Source organism: Anabrus simplex, chromosome 2, assembly GCF_040414725.1.
Source record: "Anabrus simplex isolate iqAnaSimp1 chromosome 2, ASM4041472v1, whole genome shotgun sequence".
In the NCBI taxonomy this organism is placed as follows: Eukaryota; Metazoa; Arthropoda; class Insecta; order Orthoptera; family Tettigoniidae; genus Anabrus; species Anabrus simplex.
In genome coordinates, this window is record NC_090266.1 from 622,681,192 (window position 1) to 622,701,466 (window position 20,275).

Here is a 20,275-nt window from a genome sequence, read left to right on the forward strand (position 1 = left end):
CTTCCTGTCGAATAGTGTCGGATGAACGGAGTACACCTATCCTTCATCTGGATCGGGCATAAGAAACCACTGCTCACGTCGTGTGGGGCAAGATCTTATCTTACATCGTTTCTGTGTCATCCGAGTCTGGGACACTCTATAGCATACGTGGCACGGCCCTCCGGAGGCTACTGTAGAACGCAGCGGTGGGATGGAAATTAGGACGACTTTCTGCTAGATGCTGAGGGCTTAGTACGAAACTAATGTAGCTACAAAAATTGGAATTTTTAGATTTTTACATTATTCGATAGCAAATTCGCCTTTCTACTTGACAAACGATCGTAACTCACTTCCAAACAGTCTTGTACATAATACAATTCGTGACTAAAATCATTAAGGTATAAATGTATTGCCTGTTAAGAATGTCGTTGTGAATAGAACTCCAACATTCTAATGTGAAACAAATGAATGCACCCGATACAAAAATGTCTATACGTCAGTTAAGCATAGAATCAAATAGATGAGAAGGAGGATACGTGTAGTGATTGCAATGCAGAAAATAATTAACAAAAACATATTTCTTTGTAAAAATAATGTAAGTTCATATTTTTCTTCGGTTTTCTCGGTGATATAAAAAGGTATCTCAATAATTACACTGATCAAAAATGTTTGATTCACGTACCTAGCTGTATTGCACGAATACATATTAGGTTGGGGTTGGGCAATTACGGCAATAACATGTCATGTTCACATAACAGACGGCTTTATTCTCATCCGGATATTTGTGAGGTGTCAGTGCCAGTGGAAATGTACAAGTGCCTCAGTTCAAAGTGCGTGCGAAGGTTGGTCTATGTGGAGTGAAGCGCTTGCAAGTCATGCATGATCGCGCGGACCGAGTCGGCAACATGGCAACCAGTTGTCGAACAAAGCCACTTGTGCACTTACACTGCTTCAAGAAGGTTACTCGCAGAGGTACGTTGCCAAAGTGCTAGGGGTTTCTCACAATACGATTTGGTATCTGTGGAAACGTTTCTGGGAGACTGAAAGTGTTGCCAGGCGCCCTGGCACGGGCCGGCAAAGGAAAAGAAACTCTGGGCAGGAGCAAGATCATTTTGAGCGTCTACAAACTCTCTCGAACCTCCATGTTACAACACGAGCACTGGAGGTATACCTGCAGCAGGCTCCTGGAGTGTAAATTAGTGATCAATAAATCAGAATGAGGCTTTGAGAGGTCACTTTAAGATCCCGACGACCCGCTAAAGTACCTGCAGTGAGCAGATGACGTCGTGGCAGGAGACTGCAGTTTGCTAGAGATCGTCTGCACTGGTGGATAAGACAATCGCGTCCTGTGTTGTTCTCAGATCAATTCCATTTTGTGTTATATCGTTCATATGGCCGTCTGCAAATCTGGAGAAAATCTGGGGAGCAATTTTACCCAACAGCTGCACCATAAACCGTTGTTCATGGAGGTGAATCTGTTATGGTGTGGGCAGGCACAATTCATGACACTAAAACCAATGTCCTGATCATTCACAATGGATCCTCAACTTCTCGATTCATTGACGATATCTCAGTCCCACATGTTGTTCACTACGCGAGGAAGCTCAGGCTAAAAGCAAGCCCTTGAAGACGCCATTTTGGAATAATGGGGACGTCTGACTGAACTGAACGTGCGGCGCCTTGTCAGATGCATAAGAAGGCGTCATGAAACTTGTCTATGCGAGATGTGGCACTACTTTATTAAGACGCTTAATTACCATGTAGCCGTTTTGTGTATGAGCAGGGACAACTTTGTTTATGGCACGTTCTGCAATGACGTTGAATATCAGGTGTCCAAGAAAGATTTGTTTTCATTGCGTGCCCATTTTCATTTCAATAATTATGCGTATCAGGAAAAGTGACCAAATATCTTTTTTGTGTAGTGTATTAACATAATTAATGATTCTGCTTATGTTTAAATAACATTTTATACATACTTTATAAAACGAACATTCCGTTTGAATGTAATGTTTCGTTTCTTAAATAAATAATACATTTATTTATTGATATGTGGAATACCAGAAACATTGTGTTTTAGAATGTTATTTTGTCTCCCGTGAAAAGTGTTTAGATTTTTAATTACGTTAGTTTCACACTAAGCCCTCGATATCTGCATAAATTTTTATCAACCTTGAATTTTATAAGAGACTCGAACAACAGCGACATCATTTTCCATGTTAAAGATTTAGGAAACTAGTCGGTCCAGTTCAGACTGGTTTTCGTTACTCAAGCAGGTCAGCTTTGACTTCGTATGAATCAGAATTATTTAAAATATCAGTTTATTACCGAGCGAGTTGGCTACATGGTTCGTGTTGCGTATTTATGAGCTTGCATTCAGGTGATGGTGAGTGTAAGAACTTCCGTCGGCAGCTTCGAATATTGTTTTCCGTGGTTTCCCATTTTCAATACAGGAAAATTCAGGGGGATATACCTTAAACAAGGCCACGGCCGCTACCTTCCCGATTATAGCACATTTTCACCTTTCGTCACCGATAGCCTTCCATATGTCAGCTCGACGTTAAACCACTAGCAGACAAAAATCGTTTTCCCTTTTGAGGATTTATTTTAAACAATTTGTGGGTCGTTGACCGTTATGCAGTATTTTGAGCTTCTCCCCTGTTTGACTACAGTAACCTATTCTAATTTTCAAAATACAGTAATTATCACCGGTTTAGTTATTTAACTTCTCCGAAATATTTTATTTACATAACACAAGTTGCAGCCACGAAAGTATTGAGAATAATTGCCAGTAGTACAGAGAGCTGGGAACGATGCCAAGAAGTTACTCGAAATTAGGAGATAAAGGCTAAGTTGGGAATAAACTCGATGATTAAAGCTGTATGTATAAATTGGCCTCGGTGGTAGGGTCATGTGAAGCGAATGGAGGATGGTAGGTTACCTAGCAGAATAACGTTCCTTTATTTACAAGTTGCTTTACGTCGCACCGATATAGACAAGTCTTATGGCGACGATGGGAGAGGAACGGGCTAGGAGAGGAAAGGAAGCGACCATGGCCTTAATTAAAGTACAGTCCCAGCATTTGGCTGGTGTGAAAATGCGAAACACCTGGCGAGTTGGCCGTGCGATTAGGAGCGTGCAGCTGTGAGCTCGCATCCGGGAGATAGTGGGTTCGAACCCCACTGTCGGCAGCTCTGAAGATGTTTTTCCGTGGTTTCCCATTTTCACACCAGGCAAATGCTGGGGCTGTACTTTAATTAAGGCCACGGCCGCTTCCTTCCCATTCCTAGGCCTTTCCTGTCCCATCGTCGCCATAAGACCTATCTGTGTCGGTGCGACGTAAAGCAAATAGCAAAAAAAAAAAAAAAAAAAAAAAAAATTAAAAAATGGGAAACCGAAGTAAGGACCATGGCATCGAATTTGGAAATAAGTTTTCAATTTTTCGTCACTGCTCATATTGTAATGATAGCCACCGATCCTACAATTTCCAATTTACGTCAATGCTGACATTGTAACGATAGCCCCTAAGCCTACAGTGTTCAATTTCTCGTCACTGCTCATATCGTAACGATAGCCCCTAAGCCCACAGTGTTCAATTTCTCGTCACTGCTCATATCGTAACGACAGCCCCTAAGCCCACAGTGTTCAATTTCTCGTCACTGTTCATATCGTAACGACAGCCCCTAAGCCTACAGTGTTCAATTTCTCGTCACTGCTCATACCGTAACGACAGCCGCTAAGCCTACAGTGTACAGTTTGTCGTCACTGCTCATACCGTAACGACAGCCGCTAAGCCTACAGTGTACAGTTTGTCGTCACTGCTCATATCGTAACGACAGCCACTAAGCCTACTGTGTACAGTTTGTCGTCACTGCTCATACCGTAACGACAGCCGCTAAGCGTACAGTGTACAGTTTGTCGTCACTGCTCATATCGTAACGACAGCCGCTAAGCCTACAGCGTTCAATTTCTCGTCACTGCTCATATCGTAACGACAGCCACTAAGCCTACAGTGTACAGTTTGTCGTCACTGCTCATACCGTAACGACAGCCGCTAAGCCTACAGTGTACAGTTTCTCGTCACTGCTCATACCGTAACGACAGCCGCTAAGCCTACAGCGTTCAATTTCTCGTCACTGCTCATATCGTAACGACAGCCACTAAGCCTACAGTGTACAGTTTGTCGTCACTGCTCATATCGTAACGACAGCCACTAAGCGTACAGTGTACAGTTTGTCGTCACTGCTCATATCGTAACGATAGCCACTAAGCCTACAGTGTACAGTTTGTCGTCACTGCTTATACCGTAACGACAGCCACTAAGCCTACAGTGTACGGTTTGTCGTCACTGCTCATACCGTAACGACAGCCGCTAAGCCTACAGCGTTCAATTTCTCGTCACTGCTTATACCGTAACGACAGCCACTAAGCCTACAGTGTACAGTTTGTCGTCACTGCTCATACCGTAACGACAGCCACTAAGCCTACAGTGTACGGTTTGTCGTCACTGCTCATACCGTAACGACAGCCGCTAAGCCTACAGTGTACAGTTTGTCGTCACTGCTCATATCGTAACGACAGCCCCTAAGCCTACAGTTTTCAATTTCTCGTCACTGCTCATACCGTAACGACAGCCACTAAGCCTACAGTGTACAGTTTGTCGTCACTGCTCATATCGTAACGACAGCTCCTAAGCCTACAGTGTTCAATTTCTCGTCACTGTTCATATCGTAACGACAGCCACTAAGCCTACAGTGTTCAATTTCTCGTCACTGCTCATATCGTAATGATAGCCACTGGACATAGAGTTTTCAGTCATAGCCACTGGGACGACAGACTTCAATTTGTCGTCGCTACTCATAATGTAACCATAGCCACTGCGAATACAGTTATTCCGGCAATAAAAATCAGAGGAAAGTGGTTTATCGTTGTAATAATACTATATTCGTTGCCTATGATTTGAAGTACGGAGGCCTTTGTGAGAATATCAGTCAACAATCACGTTCTAACACTAAGCAGAATGAAGTGTATTCATGTTGAGAAACAATCCAAGCCAAGAACTTAGTGAGATACTGATGTAACTGCAAATCTTGAGATCCTCAAGAGAGACTAAATAATATTTTTGATACGAAATTCAGCAGATGAATTAAAGCAAATGTATGATTTCTTCAAGAAAAAAAAAACATCAATATAAAAACATTATTAAAAATAGGCTTCGAATATTCTTTGAACATAAGCGAAGTCATTAATTATGTTAATTATGGAGATACTCCTGTGCATCGCCAAACAAGCCGAACAAAAAATATGAATTTACATTAAGTTGCGTTTGTCTTTACAAGGAAATACAACTTTTCCTTAATTATCCTTTTCTCTCTCATCATTAAACACATCCAATTTTTCATCTGCTCATTTTCGTTTTTAACTGAGATGTAGAAATGATGGTGTTAGGTACATATGTTTGCTTCACATTAGACTACCGGAATTTTATTCATAACAAAATTCTTAACTGGCAATACGTTTATTTCACTAAAATATGGTGGCATGTGTTTTAGTTGACGAATTGTATTGCAGTATATATAAGATTATTCGGAACATAGTTACGATCTTTCATCAGCAATTCGAATAAGAAATTTACCATAGATAATTGTAACAGTCTAAAAATAACATATTTTTAGTTAAGTTAGTTTAACACTGAGCTCTAAGTCAAACGCATCTGCTAAATTTTGCCAGCTTATCTGACGATATTATTGTGGGTATGTTCGTGTTCGTTTTGGGTTCTGGTAGGAGTTTAAGGTCAGATGTCCTCCATGAGGCCACATTATATTTCAGGTAAAATTTCTGAACCCGACATCCACGCGAGTTGAACAACGGCCTTCCAAATGGAAAGCTAGCAGTTGAGTATTGGGTGGGGAAATAAGTTTTCCGTAACACCAAGAATATTTTCCTGATGATGCTGCACACCCGTTATAGAAACGAGGCAGAGAGTTTTGCCGTGCTCACCACAATCAAGAGTTGACGTTGGTCATCAGTTCGTCTATTACACTTTGGCTACTTTTGAGTTCGTGAACATGGACAGTTACGAGCAGGCACGGTGCAAAAGACGACTTCGCTCGGTTGACCAGAGTGCAGACCTCTACTCCTCGATTTGGAGCAATGACCCTGTCTCTCTCTTTCCCCACGCCTGTCTCGCTCGTTTCCCCTGTCTCCCTCTTCCTCACTTGCTCCGTAGCGCTCCAAATCCGAGCCGAGTTGAGCCGGGCCTAGCCGAGTAGCTCAGAGACGAAGCGTTCGTCCGAGACGAGCCGAGCCGAGTGGGACCGATGCACTGTGCACAGGAAATCGGCGCCGCAGTTTGCACGCGTGAGATTTTTGGCATTTGAGAGGCCCTGGTTTAGACGATCATTTTAGGGAGTTAGTACTCTTTCAATATTGGATGTACAAAACCACTGTGCAAACCTAGAGGAAGATTTTGTTCAGTTTTTAAGGAAGGTGCTGTAAGTGATCGGATATGGTGGAAGTGATTTTCAAGATTTCGGCCTGGAAATTTTTCTTTAGGGGGCGGATTTAGTACCAGTAGAGGTGTGAGTAATAATGTGGGAAGTCTGAAGGAGTTACTTGAGAACAGCCTAGTGATTACAACGAAGGAATTAGCACAAGCACTGAATATAACTTTCTGTAATGCGAGGAACCATGTCAAGAGGCTTGGTTAAGTTCTTCGCTTCAGTACCACGTTAACTAAGCGAATATAATTGGTATCAATGCGTGACGATTCTGTGCTGAGGCGCAGTCATGTGATCCTTCAATGATACGATTCGTGTCTGGTGAAGAGAAACGGATTACGTACGGTACAAGAGATGCTTGCGGTAGCAGAGTAGAATGTAGTTGTACCCTTTATTGTGGTCTCGGTCTCTTCTGAAACAAATGTCTTCTTCTTTTTCTTCCTGTACATTTCTCAACTTATTGGGGTCGGCATGTGGTGTGCGTTCAGCCCAGTTTTATGGCCTAATGCCCTTGCTGGCACCAACCGTCTGCAGAGGGATGTATTCACTATGACGAGTCTCCGTGGTTGTTAGAAGTGCGCTATGTAGTACATATGTGAAGAAAAATATATTAAGACAAACAGTATATTAAGAGATAGCCTACATTATTGTACACGGAACTACCATTTTATAAAATATAATGAAACTATCAAAAACATGTTTTGCGGTATCTTAAGAGGACTCTATGGATTGTGTTTCCGTATTGTCCGCAAGCCAAAGGTATTAGCCATACCGGTACGCGATTAAAAGCTACGGCACGTCCGAGAATCGAACCCAGGGTCTTCTGAGCTGAAGGCCAGCACGATCACAACTTCCTCCAAGGATCCGGATAATAATAATAATAATAATAATAATAATAATAATAATAATAATAATAATAATAATAATAATAATAATGTTCAGTCTTCAGCCCTAAGGCTGGTTGGATCCTCAACAGCTCTGCCATCAACTGTCATAGATGGCCTAGGCATCACTGAAGAGGCGTACTAGGGAAATGAGGAGTGAGGTAGTTTCCCGTTGCTTTCCTCACTGAGCCAGAAGTTGCTATTACATATCAGTCTGCCAAGCCCACTGAAATGCATGCACCGACCGACCCTATGAGCAACATTTTCATACCATTCATAGCAGGGACTGGCTGTACAAGGAATGGCATTACTAGCATTGCTCATACCTCAGTCACTTTCATATTGTCAAAGCCAAGGATAAGACAGAGACAGATCAATGAAAGTAACAAAATTGCTCTAGCCCATACCAGAAGACATAGTGCACTATAAACACTAGGTCCTGCCAGCAAGGCATAATAATAATAATAATAATAATAATAATAATAATAATAATAATAATAATAATAATAATAATAATAATAATAATAATAATAATAATAATAATAATAATAATAATAATAATCTTCGTATGTACGCGAACTTAGACCTGAATGAGTTTTTAATAAGAATGTAACACGAATATCGAATGTTGAAAATAAATTGGATGTCCACTTTAGTTTTATATCCCAGTCACGAATGGTGTCGTTTCCTTTAAGATGTAATCTATAGTAATATCATATTCATATTAACAGCATCGCACTGGGCTTGTAAGTGGCCAGTAGGGAACTATCCCCTAGCTTTAAGACAGTGAGCTGCGAATTAGTAGTCGTTACAGGAAGGAGATACCAGGTCAGGGCCTCTGTTCCTGTCTACTGTGAGAGCTAAGTCGCTCTGTCTGTCGTTCTCAGATTAACGATGGAGAATAGTTAACAATAGGGACATAAGAATTAGTACATAATTCGTAGTAAGCAGTGCCAACGAAGCCAGACACTTAAGCACACCCACTCTTCAGTCAAGTGTAGTAGAAAACCCATGAACAGAAGTTGTGTTAACATTCTGGAAAGAGTTTTGCGTATCTAATTGCCCTCAAATAGGGCTGCATTTTCGTACAAAAACACTAACCCTTTGCTTTCTAATAACTTTGCAACTCTACCGTTAGGCCATTCTATGGTATACAATATATTTGCAATTTCTTACAGAGATACACCATTGAACACGGAACTACCATTTTATAAAATATAATGAAACCATCCAAAACATGTTTTGCGGTGTCTTAAGATGACTTTATGGATTGTGTTTCCGTACTGTGCGATATTTTCAGAAGCGTTCTCTATTTGATTTTTCATTTGAAAGACATCACTTCCACATTCATTAAGCCTGCGTGCTTCACTTCCTGGTCACTTCCAAGTACATTATTATTATTATTATTATTATTATTATTATTATTATTATTATTATTATTATTATTATTATTACCGTGATTTTAGTGGACCACAGAGGGAAAGAAGCGTGTGGGGTGAATGGCCGGACAAAGCATAAATCAGACTTTAAGTGTAGCTAAAATAATCTGTGAAAATTTGTATTTTCTTTCTTTTCTTGTATTAGACTTTTCCAAACCACCACCACCATCATCATCAACAAAAACAACAATAACAAAAACAACAATAATAAAAACAACAGAATAACAAGGAACTCTTTACCATAGAGCTCAGAAGCTCGGAAGGTTACAACCACGGAGCTCATAAGCTCAGAAAACTTTAAAATAGAGGAGATCATAAGGTCAGAAAGCTTTACACTAGGGGATCTCAAACGCTCAGAAACTTTACAAATATTGGGGAGGAAAATTCCCATTTCAAGCGAGACAGTTAAAGACTTCTGACCCTCAGGTCTCATAACTTTTACACCTTGAGAAAATAGGCTAGCCTGTGCAAATCAGAAATAGAAGCCGTAGATTTCAGAACACTTTACATCTGAGTGGTCTCGAACACTGGAGTTCAGCTTACATTTAATTTACACACGCCCTTTTTTGGTCCAGGGGATTACATTAACGTCAAGTGACTAATACTTGAAATATCAAATACATCTTGCTTTAATAAACTAATTAATACATTCGTTACCATAATCATGTGGGGAGCCACTCTCAAAAAGTATCAGAAGATCCATAAGTAAACAGGGGAAGAAGGTCCACACTACACGGCCACGAAAAGAGCGAAGAAAAAATCGTTACACTCGAAAGTCTGAGAACAAAATGGGAATGGAGGCCGAAACTCAAGCACTCCAGAATTTAAGTTCAATCGTTAACAGCTACCTGGGAATAAGTTCCAATGACACAGAGGCTAAGCCATGCTAAAAAGTGACTAGGGGCAGAAAATATTAAAGGCGAAAGGTGGTTCATAAATTTAGAAAAATAAAGAAACTTAGTCACCACAAAGAAACAAGAAGAAGGGAAACAAGTGCAACAACTCATGCGTCCCTACATGATACCAAAATCCCATTAAGGGAAGTCCGAAGACTGGCTAAAGAACCCACATTTAATTTAAGCTGAAAAAAGAGTAAACTCTATATATTGAAATTTATTTTATACTAGCAAGATACCCGTGCTTCGCTACGGTATTATACTGAAATTTATAATTGAATCCTTATTGTTTTAGATATATAATCCGCCGAAATTCACGATCTGACTGTTTTTCTGAAAGAATCCGCCAAAATTCGCGATCTGACTCGTTTTCTAATAGATTACGGCAAGTTTCCTCCCTTTTTCAATCTTTCTTTCCTGCAATCGAATTCGTACTTGCCGGGCTAGATCCAGGTACTCTACCCGGTAAGTTGGGTCCCTAAATCTTTGCCATCTTTCCCTATAAGCATTTCTAATATGGATCAAATCCTTCAGGAGCTCCGGCGTGCTGCCGTCTTGGGTGCCTTGGCGGTGCTGAAACCGCGGCCGGACTGCATTCTTAGTCATTACCCGTCCAGGACCCGTTTCCAGCGCGGTCCACACATTTGACGACGGTCCAGTACATTATTACTACTATTATTATTATTATTATTATTATTATTATTATTATTAGTCCGACTCGTTGGCTGAATGGTCAGCGTACTGACCTTCGGTTCAGAGGGTCCCGGGTTCGATTCCCGGCCGGGTCGGGGATTTTAATCGCTTCTGATTAATTCTTCTGGCTCGGGGACTGGGTGTTTGTGTCCGTCCCAACACTCTCCTCTTCATATTCATACAACACGCTACACTACCAACCACCACAGAAACACGCAATAGTGATTACATCCCTCCATATAGGGTTGGCGTCAGGAAGGGCATCCGGCCGTAAAACAGGGCCAAATCCACATGTGCGACACAGATCGCCCCCGCGACCCCACAGGTGTGGGAAAAACGGTAGGAAAAGAAGAAGAAGAAGATTATTATTATTATTAGATGTTCTGGACCCCACAGCAGGATGCAAGACCGCTACTTGGCGGTAAATTATATCTGCTTCCATTGTCATTGTTGATAATGTGACCAGCACCATTGTCGCGCGTAGGCAAGTGTGCGGGATTTCTGGCGATACGAATGACATACTTCCGTGCATTATTGACCTTATTATAGAAGTGAACAATTTGTCGGTCAATCTCGTTCCTATCGTTTATTTCAAATATGTTTACATTTTTATTTAAATGCCAAAGAATCTACTGTAATCTGAGAACGTTCTCCGAAGGAAAAGATGGCTGTTGAAAACGAACCCAGGAAAGATTAAAAATGATAGGTTTATGATCAGAATAAGTACATCGAAAATCTACAGCCTGTTTCCAGTCATTCGATAGGGTCAGGAATGGAAATGAATAAAGCCCCATCTAGCGGCGACAATAGGAATTGTGCCGGCTGACGAAGCACTCCTCTGGGGCAATGATCGATGAATGAAAAATGAAGTGAAATATTGGACAGTGTTGCTGGAATGAATGATGACAGGGAAAACCGGAGTATCCGGAGAAAAACCTGTCCCGCCTCCGTTTTGTCCAGCGCGAATGTCACATGGAGTGACCGGGATTTGAACTACGGAACCCAGCTCTGAGAGGCCAGCGCGCTGTCGCCTGAGCAACGGAGGCTCCTTATAAGTACATTATGAACAGTAAAATCAATTGGTCTCACCTCCTTTTACACCCCACCGCCGTTAAGTTTATTAACCCCCCCCCCAAAAAAAAATCAAACAAGGCATGTTTCTTTATGTTTAAAGGAGATTCCTAACACCAATGTTCACGTCTATTAGCTTCAGTTTTGAGATGTAAGTATCCCCATAAAAAAATTCACTTTTTTCACTTCCCTTCACACTCCCCCCCCCCCCCAAGTGAATTTTCTGGCAAAAAATACTTGTTTCTTTAATAGTAAAGGATCTTCTAAATACCAGTTATCACGACTCTAACTTCTTCAGTTTTTATTTATGTGTCCTCAAGAAAGGAATTCAACTCCTTTTCACTCCCGCCCCCAAGATGGTTTCCCCCCCAGAACGCGCTTTTTCAATTTTTCACCCCCCCTCATTGGATTTTCCTAGAATACGTGTTTCTTTACTTCTGAAGCAGATTCCAAATATCAAATTTCACGTCTGTAACATATTCATTTTTGAGATATCAGTAGCCTAATTAAAATAATTCAACACCATTTTCAGTCATTTTTTCCCCCCTCGACCCAAGTGGTATTCCCGAAAACTAAAAATACACGTTTCTTGATATTTAATAGAGATAAAAAATACCATTTTTCACTTCTGTAACATGTTAAGTTTTTTGAGATATACTGTAGAAATTCTCATTTTATAATTTCACCCCTTTTTAGTTCCCCTTAAGTGGAGTTTCCAAAAACAAATCACCTGTGTTTCTTTACATTTACAGGAGATTCCAAATGCCCCCTTTCTACGTCTGTAACATTTTACGTTTCTCAGATATTCTGTAGATATTTTCTTTCAAAAAATTCACCCCAATTTGTCACTCCTGTTTAACCGCCATTAATTGGATTTTCCGAAAGAAAAAAATACGTGTTTCTTTATTCTTAAGGGAGATCCCATATACAAATTTTATGTTCTGTAATGTCTTCAGTTTCTGAGATATGTGTATCCTCATTAAAGGCATTCAACCCGTTATTCACCCTTTTACACCCCTCCTATTGGGATTTACAGAAAACAAAAAATACGTCTTCCTTTATTTTTAAGTGAGATTATAAATACCAATTTTTACATCTGTAAACTTTTAAAGTTAAAAATTAACCCCTTCTCACCCCCCCCCCAATGTTTGGATTTTCCAAAAACGAAAAAGTACTTGTTTCTTTATTTTTAAATTAGATCACAAATAACAATTTTCAGGTCTGTAATATCTTCTGGTTCTGAAATATAAGTAGCCACATTAAAGGCATTCAACCCCTTTTTCACACGTTTCCACCCTTCCTATTGGGATTTTCCGAAGACAGAAAAACACGTGTTTCTTCATTCTTATAGGAAATTCTAAATACCTAGTTTTTCATGTGTAAACTTTAAACGTTTTGAGATATAGATGCACTCATTTTAAAAATTCACCCCCCTTTTCACCCTCCCATTAATTGGGTTTTCCAAAAACAAAAAAATACGTGCTTCTTTATTTTTAAAAGAGATAAAATGTACCAATTTTCAGGTCTGTAATATCTTCAGTTTCTGAGATATAACTACCGGTATCTTGATTAAAGGCATTCAACCCCTTTTTCACCCTTTTCACTACTCCTATTGGGATTCTCTGAAAACAAAAAAATACGTGTTTCCTTATTTTTAAAGAAGATTCTAAATGCCAATTTTTATTACTCTACACCTTTATGTTTTTGAGATACAGATATTCTCATTTTGAAAATTAACCCCCCTTTTCACCCCCTTAGCGACGGAATATCCAAAAATCCTCTCTTAGCGATCACCTACATCTTAATATGAATGTAACCCCAAAATTTCATTTCTTTATGTCCAGTAGTTTTGGCTCGGCGATGATGAATCAGTCAGTCAGTCAGTCAGGACAAGCTATTTTATATATATAGATGGCCTGGCTCAGGCTATGAAGCCTGTTGTTATGCCAAACCATCTTATGTGAGCTACGTTGTACAAACTAAAGAATCTTACGATTTCTGATTACATATAATTAATTATGGAGTTCAACATAAATAATTGTTATAAACGAAAGGTAAATTTCTGAGAGTTACTATAAAGAAAGATTACATTATATACTAATTTCCTAAGTCTGCGTACCATTTACAACATCTCTTTTAAAATTCATTTCTACTATGTATGTCTATAATAACAGCCAATAGGGAATTCCAGTAGCGTATGGTTGCAGGTATGAATGAGTTGCCGTAACTTGCCGTGCGGTAAATTGGGAAGCTCAGCAGGGATGTAGTGATGGGATATCCGATTCATTTTACTGAATCGATACAGTGAATCGATTCACGGCTCATTAGAGTCATCGATCCTATTGCATCTGCGTAGTGTGTACTGATAAGAGAGCAGCAACAACATTCAATGTTTGTTGCTGCCTTCTGGACTTCATTCTATGAAATGCTTTCTTATGCGTCATCTAGCTTTGAGATTCTCGATCCTCCTGCAGTCACTTCTTCGCATAAAGTTTTGATGTTACAAAGCCTTCCTTCGACCGAGACAACTTCATTGGATAAGATTTAAAATGGGGATTATAATTATTGTAGGTAATATTAAAAAGCATAGGCTGTAAATTAGCTATCATTTGAATAGTGTTTCAAATTATTTTGTTTCAATATGATGTCATAATAATGTTAAATAGTATATTGGAGTAGATTGTTTTAAGTATATTGAACCCATAATTCTACGGAGAGAAAAATATTTTCTTTTCTCAATATTTATTTGGTATCAAGAAGCTACTTTTATGTTTGAGGGCAGCCATGTTGCGCTCCTAAGAGCCCCGATGTCGTGTGGGAAGGATCTCATTCACGGCAAGCTCGTGAAATACCGGGACACCTCGGCGGAACTCGAGTGCCCGACAATTCTTTAAATTCGTGGAATTCTATACAACGAGGGATTTTGGCAACACAGTAAATAAAGAAATAAATAAGTTAAATTATTCATACACCCTACATGAAGACAGAGCCCCCAGGGAAAAACTTAAATGCAGTTAAGCCTAAGTACATGTTAGCGTCAGATCAGTGAACTAGCTACACGTGCCAAGGTCAGGGGATGAAGAAAACGCGCGAAACGCACGGGCAGAAATAATTTATTTCCCCTGTTGTGAGTGTGGTAAAATTATAAGATTAACATCTAAAATAAGTGCAAGCCTGTCCGGAATTCTGGGACAAGTCTCATCAAAATCGGTCTATAGGACGCAAATTTGGCAGATTACACAATCAAGCTTAATAGTGGGGATAGCGTCCCTTCTGAGATTATAAAAGAAACCCCCCACCGTATATTTTTCAGTGTCGATCTGGAACTTGAAGCCGCGGGAGCTAGTGCCCGTCGTCATTGGAAATTCGCGCCAGATTGATCGACAAATAATTAAATACATGTCCGTGGCTAAGGTCCACATACTCGGTTAAGAAGAGAAGGTGATTGGAAAGTTTGAACGTTTGCCGATTAACTAGGAAAGTGTAGGCGTTGGTTAAAATATACGCAGCAGATTTTATTTATATCATCTCATGTACGTTTGAAAGTGAAGAGGGTTGGGGAAGCTATTCAGAGTAGTTCTGCTCCCTTTATCTGTTGAACACCTGTTTTATTGGAGTAACGGAGAGAGACAACTCTGGGAACGATCCAGACAGTCGTAGAGGACTGCAGAACGAGGGAAGTTCGTGGTGCCAATTACAGAGAAAAGTGTGCGATTTATGTGGTAATTTTAATATCGTGTGTGAGAAGGGTAGTGTTTGTAAGAGTGAGATGTTGGAAATGATAATGTTCTTTGTGAAAATGTACGGCTAAGGAGCGCTGGTGACGATGTAACCAGAATGCTGGGAATGTCACCATTGTGCAGGTCTGTCTATTTTTATATTATGTTGTAGTTAGTTCTACTGTTCTGTCCCAACAAATTTTTCAAGATGATTGTCGGGTTGATATTCGTAATTATCAGGCGAAAGGTGTTGTAATTTTTGGTCAGCGTGTGAAACTTTCAGTGTGTAAATTTCATGTCAAGAAACGGTAAAATGCGACGCTTAAAATTTGGTGTTAATGTTCGATGAAATATTGTCCAAAGCGTGGAATTTTGGGAAATTATAAGTTATAAATTAGTCGTGGCGAATATATAAATTTCAAATATCAGTTGAATTCAGAAATGTTTGTCGATAATAATAATAATAATAATAATAATAATAATAATAATAATAATAATGTCTACCGCGGGATAAAGAAATTTTTCTATGTTAAAAGTGCATTTAACCAGTATATTTTTACAAGGATCGCAGGCATATTTAGGTAATTTCAGTGAAATTTGATAGAGTTACAGTTATTAATGGGAAGGAAAATTTTGAGACATCGTGTATATCAATGATACGAAAAGTCGCGGTGTGCTCTTGGATTCTCGAGGTTTGAAAGTCGTAATAACAGTAAAGTAAGAGATGTGTTTTACAGTGGTTGTTGTTTTCAACAGGGGATTGAATTATGAAAAAAGGGTCTTGGAAATATAAGAAAAAGGGATTGAGAGCGACGAATTTATATGTATGTGGAGATGAGAGAGATGGATGAAATGAAGCCTGGATTTTAAGTGATACCGCTGGAATGAAGCGAGGAGAATGAGTTTGAGACAGGCTATATTTTCGCAGAGGAAGTATTTAAGAAACAGGCTGTATTGAGGCAGGCTGTATTGTTTTCCGCTACCAATCCGAAATTTGAGACGACTACTGTGTGAAGCACCGTAGATTTCTCGTAAAATCCCAAGTGAAACGACTCTAGTAAAAGGTTAAAATCTGTTACTTAAAGCCCGCATGAATAGTAAGATAATGCGACCTCAAGGATAAAAGAGCATTTCGGACACACGGTTGGGGTGTATTGAATTTGTTCACTGGATATGTCATTGATATAAAATATTGGAATTGACGATAGGCGATTTTGAGTTTCGAATGCGGTAGTGATGATTATTATTTTGAAGGCATCCACTATGGTAAACGTGCGTTGGGAATTATCATTGCTTCCCTAAAACTTCAGTGCACAGGCTGAGATTGTGTTTGAGGTGGAGATTTGTTCGTCACGCATATTTATTTTCGAGTTCACGTATTGTAACGAGGTAGAGACTTACTGTATTTTTTGACTTGCATTCGTTTGATAGTAAGATACGTGGTTCCGTCGTGTGGTATTTGTCTGACCAGGCTTAGTATTGAATGTCGGAGTTGTTTGAAATTGCTAGTTCGCCTGATATGTTAAGGGAGGCGTAGTACGACCCACTTTGACGTCCGACGATAGATTTAGGACGTCACATGTTATCCTTGGAGTCACTGATGATGAGACGTCCTAGTTCACGCCCGACGATAGAATTTGGAAGGTATCATGTACATAGTGATTAGTGTTAGGATGTACAGATTTCAAATGAGCCCGACGATAGGTCTGGGATGGTAGCTGTACACACTCAAGTCTCAGTTTAGATGTTTGTTTTGTTTTTTTGTTGAAGTGGCCTGGACGAAGGTAGCATCTACAGTATGATATGATTTATGAAGAGGGTCAATGCGTAGCTCTCCTTGAGATAACGGGACAGCTATCGGCGGCTGAGGGTTGCCCAAATGTTGGATATCAACCTGATCTAGATTAATTATATTTTACTGTAATTCTCCGCGCGTGTTGAGCTCTAATGACTTCGATATGTTAATTTATTTTACAGACTTAATTGTTTTATCGTTTTGACGTCAGTTTCGTTTGATAGTGTGCATATTGACACTCAGTGTATTAGTGTGAGACTTGAGTTGCGAATGCGGTTTCGATTCGTCAGCCAGTGACAATATTTTATTTTCAATCTTGTCGTACTTTCATTTTTATTCATAGTTGAAGTAAGTAAGTAATCACTTTATAAGTAGTGTGTTGGGACAGACAGTAAATAGATAGATCTGTACTGGTAGCATTGTTTTTCAAGGGAAAGAATTCCTTAAAGTTGTAGTAATTTTTAACGTGGACTGGTAATTTTATTTAGCGTAACAAAACCATTTCTAACCTGAAAATCGGTTCGATAATAATACTTTTCAAGTGACTTTCCACTTTTTAATTAACTTCAGTGTTAGGCATTTCTTCTAAATGCATGATGAATAAGTGTTTCCTGCATTTCGCAGTTTTGTTCCTTTAGAACGACATAACGTAAGATCCTCATGGATCATGTTGTTGTTGGTTCCTTCCGAACAGCTGTTTTGGGTGATGCACATTTAGCATCGGGATTACCTTATCACTTAAGGGTGTCATGAATGACAAATACATGGTGGAATTTTATTTCAATTGTGAATGATGCTGTTAACTCGTAGTGAACACCATGCTTTCCCATAATATTTCGCAACCTATCCAAAGCAACTGATAGTCAGTTTGGTTCGATTAAGGGTCCATTCGGCGCGTATTCCGTATCCGTAAAGGGTATTCGACTGGTGGATAACCTTAATTGAGAGAAAATGAAGCGTTCTACTTGTTGAAAGTCAGATTTTCCACGGATCGTGTGGATTAACTCTCAGTTCTCGTTTGGAATAATAGGTCCCCGGTTTTCAGGTCTTCCCTTTTTCAGTTTTTCAGTTTCGCTGTCCACTAATATATTAACTTCTCCGAAGCAACTCTTCGATATTGTAAGAAACAAATCAACATTATGTAATGTGACTGTGTTTGAAACATTCAAAAATCAATAATTTATAATTTTTTTTATTTTCAAGAATGCATATTAAATTCATAATGTTATCGTGCTATTTCAATTTAATAAAAGTTAGTAAGCACATTTTGCTCCTCATTTCAAGTAGTTAGGCTCTCTTCTGAACCCCATCGTTTGGTTAAGATCGTGACCGAATTTATTCCCGCAACGACCCATGATTTAAGAGTTCTAGATTGTTCTACTGTAGCAGCCGTGGCCGACCAACGATGGAATGGTAAGTTCAAGGGTTCAATATAGAGTTAGATAAAAAATATCTGTACACGCAATCATCAATGATCTGCATCCAGAGCTGTCGTGCGGAGGTACAGCACCAGAATTTGCCTGGTGTGAAAATGGGAAACTACGGATAACCATCTTAACGGCTGACGACGGTAGGATGGGAATCCACCTCCCCCGAATGCAAGCGACCCTAAACGCTCGGCCAAATTGCTTTGAAAATGTCTTTTCCTATCAGCGTAGGATGTTTTTAAATCGTCATATTTTGTATAGGCTACCCGAGATGTAGATTAGCCCACTAGTTTTCGGATTAAACATCTTTTTATTTAAGCTATTGAATCAATCTGCTCACTTGCTCACTGTCCATCTACACCGGTGATCTCGTGATTCGATTATTATTTTTTTTTCTGCTAATTGCTTTACGTCGCACCGACACAGATAGGTCTTATGGCGACGATAGGACAGGAAAGGGCTAGGAGTGGGAAGGAAGCGGCCGTGGCCTTAATTAAGGTACAGCCCCAGCATTTGCCTGATGTGAAAATGGGAAACCACGGAAAACCATTTTCAGGGCTGCCGACAGTGGGATTCGAACCTACTATCTCCCGAATACTGGATACTGGCCGCACTTAAGCGACTGCAGCTATCGAGCTCGGTGATTCGATTATTTAAGTATTGTGCGATGATGCGACATACGAACTGAGAGAATACCGAGTGGTTCTTCCCAATATAATACAGACAATTTAGAATGGTCATGAGCATGACTCATAGTCATATGGTAGGCTAGATGATAATGTTATTGGCTTTACGTCCCACTAACTACTTTTACGGGTTTCGAAGACGCCGAGGTACCGGACTTTAGTCCCGCAGGAGTTCTTTTACTTGCCAGTAAATCTACCGACACGAGGGTGACGTATTGAGCACCGTCAAATACCACCAGGCTGAGCTAGGATCGAACCTTCCAAGTTGGGGTCAGAAGGCCAGACCTCAACCGCCTGGGCCACTCAGCCAGGCGAGTAGGCTAAAAACAGCTGAGTTTAATCAATTGTCGAATGTCAACTAGTTATAAAAATTCTGATTGATCAAACTAATACGGTAAATAGAATAACCTAATAGCCTACCTACTTACAAGCTAGGTTCTTTGGAATTATGTTTTGACTACCTTTTTAACACTGCAAGTAAATGCGTCTATTATTTAGTAGGTATTATTCTCAAATGAGCTCAGCGCGAGAGTCCGTTAAAGCGAACGATGCTTTCAGTGTTCCATGGCTCTGTATGTCTCGCTGCAGCGAAGTTCGGCTCCCCGCCAATGTCCTGTGTCCTGCTAGTGATCCCTGTATGTATTGTGTCTCACTGCTTCGTGAATGCGGACTGTCTGCTGCGAGTCAGCTGAATCGTGTGCCGTGAATCCCCATTCCTGTGAATCGATTCACTTGGACACTTGAATGAATCGACACACTGCTTCGAATCATAGCCTACACTCAGTAGCCAACACTACAGGGAAGACGTTTCTGACCGGGCGAGTTGGCCGTGCGCGTAGAGGCGCGCGGCTGTGAGCTTGCATCCGGGAGATAGTAGGTTCGAATCCCACTATCGGCAGCCCTGAAAATGGTTTTCCGTGGTTTCCCATTTTCACACCAGGCAAATGCTGGGGCTGTACCTTAATTAAGGCCACGGCCGCTTCCTACCAACTCCTAGGCCTTTCCTATCCCATCGTCGCCATAAGACCTATCTGTGTCGGTGCGACGTAAAGCCCCTAGCAAAAAAAAAAAAAGACGTTTCTGAGCTTGTAGGTATCTGTTTGGTGATGACAAGTATTTAAGATCCGTTCTCAGATAACGTGGTGTGTCCTTACAGAATTTGTTTTTGGCAAGTTGCTTTACGTCTCAC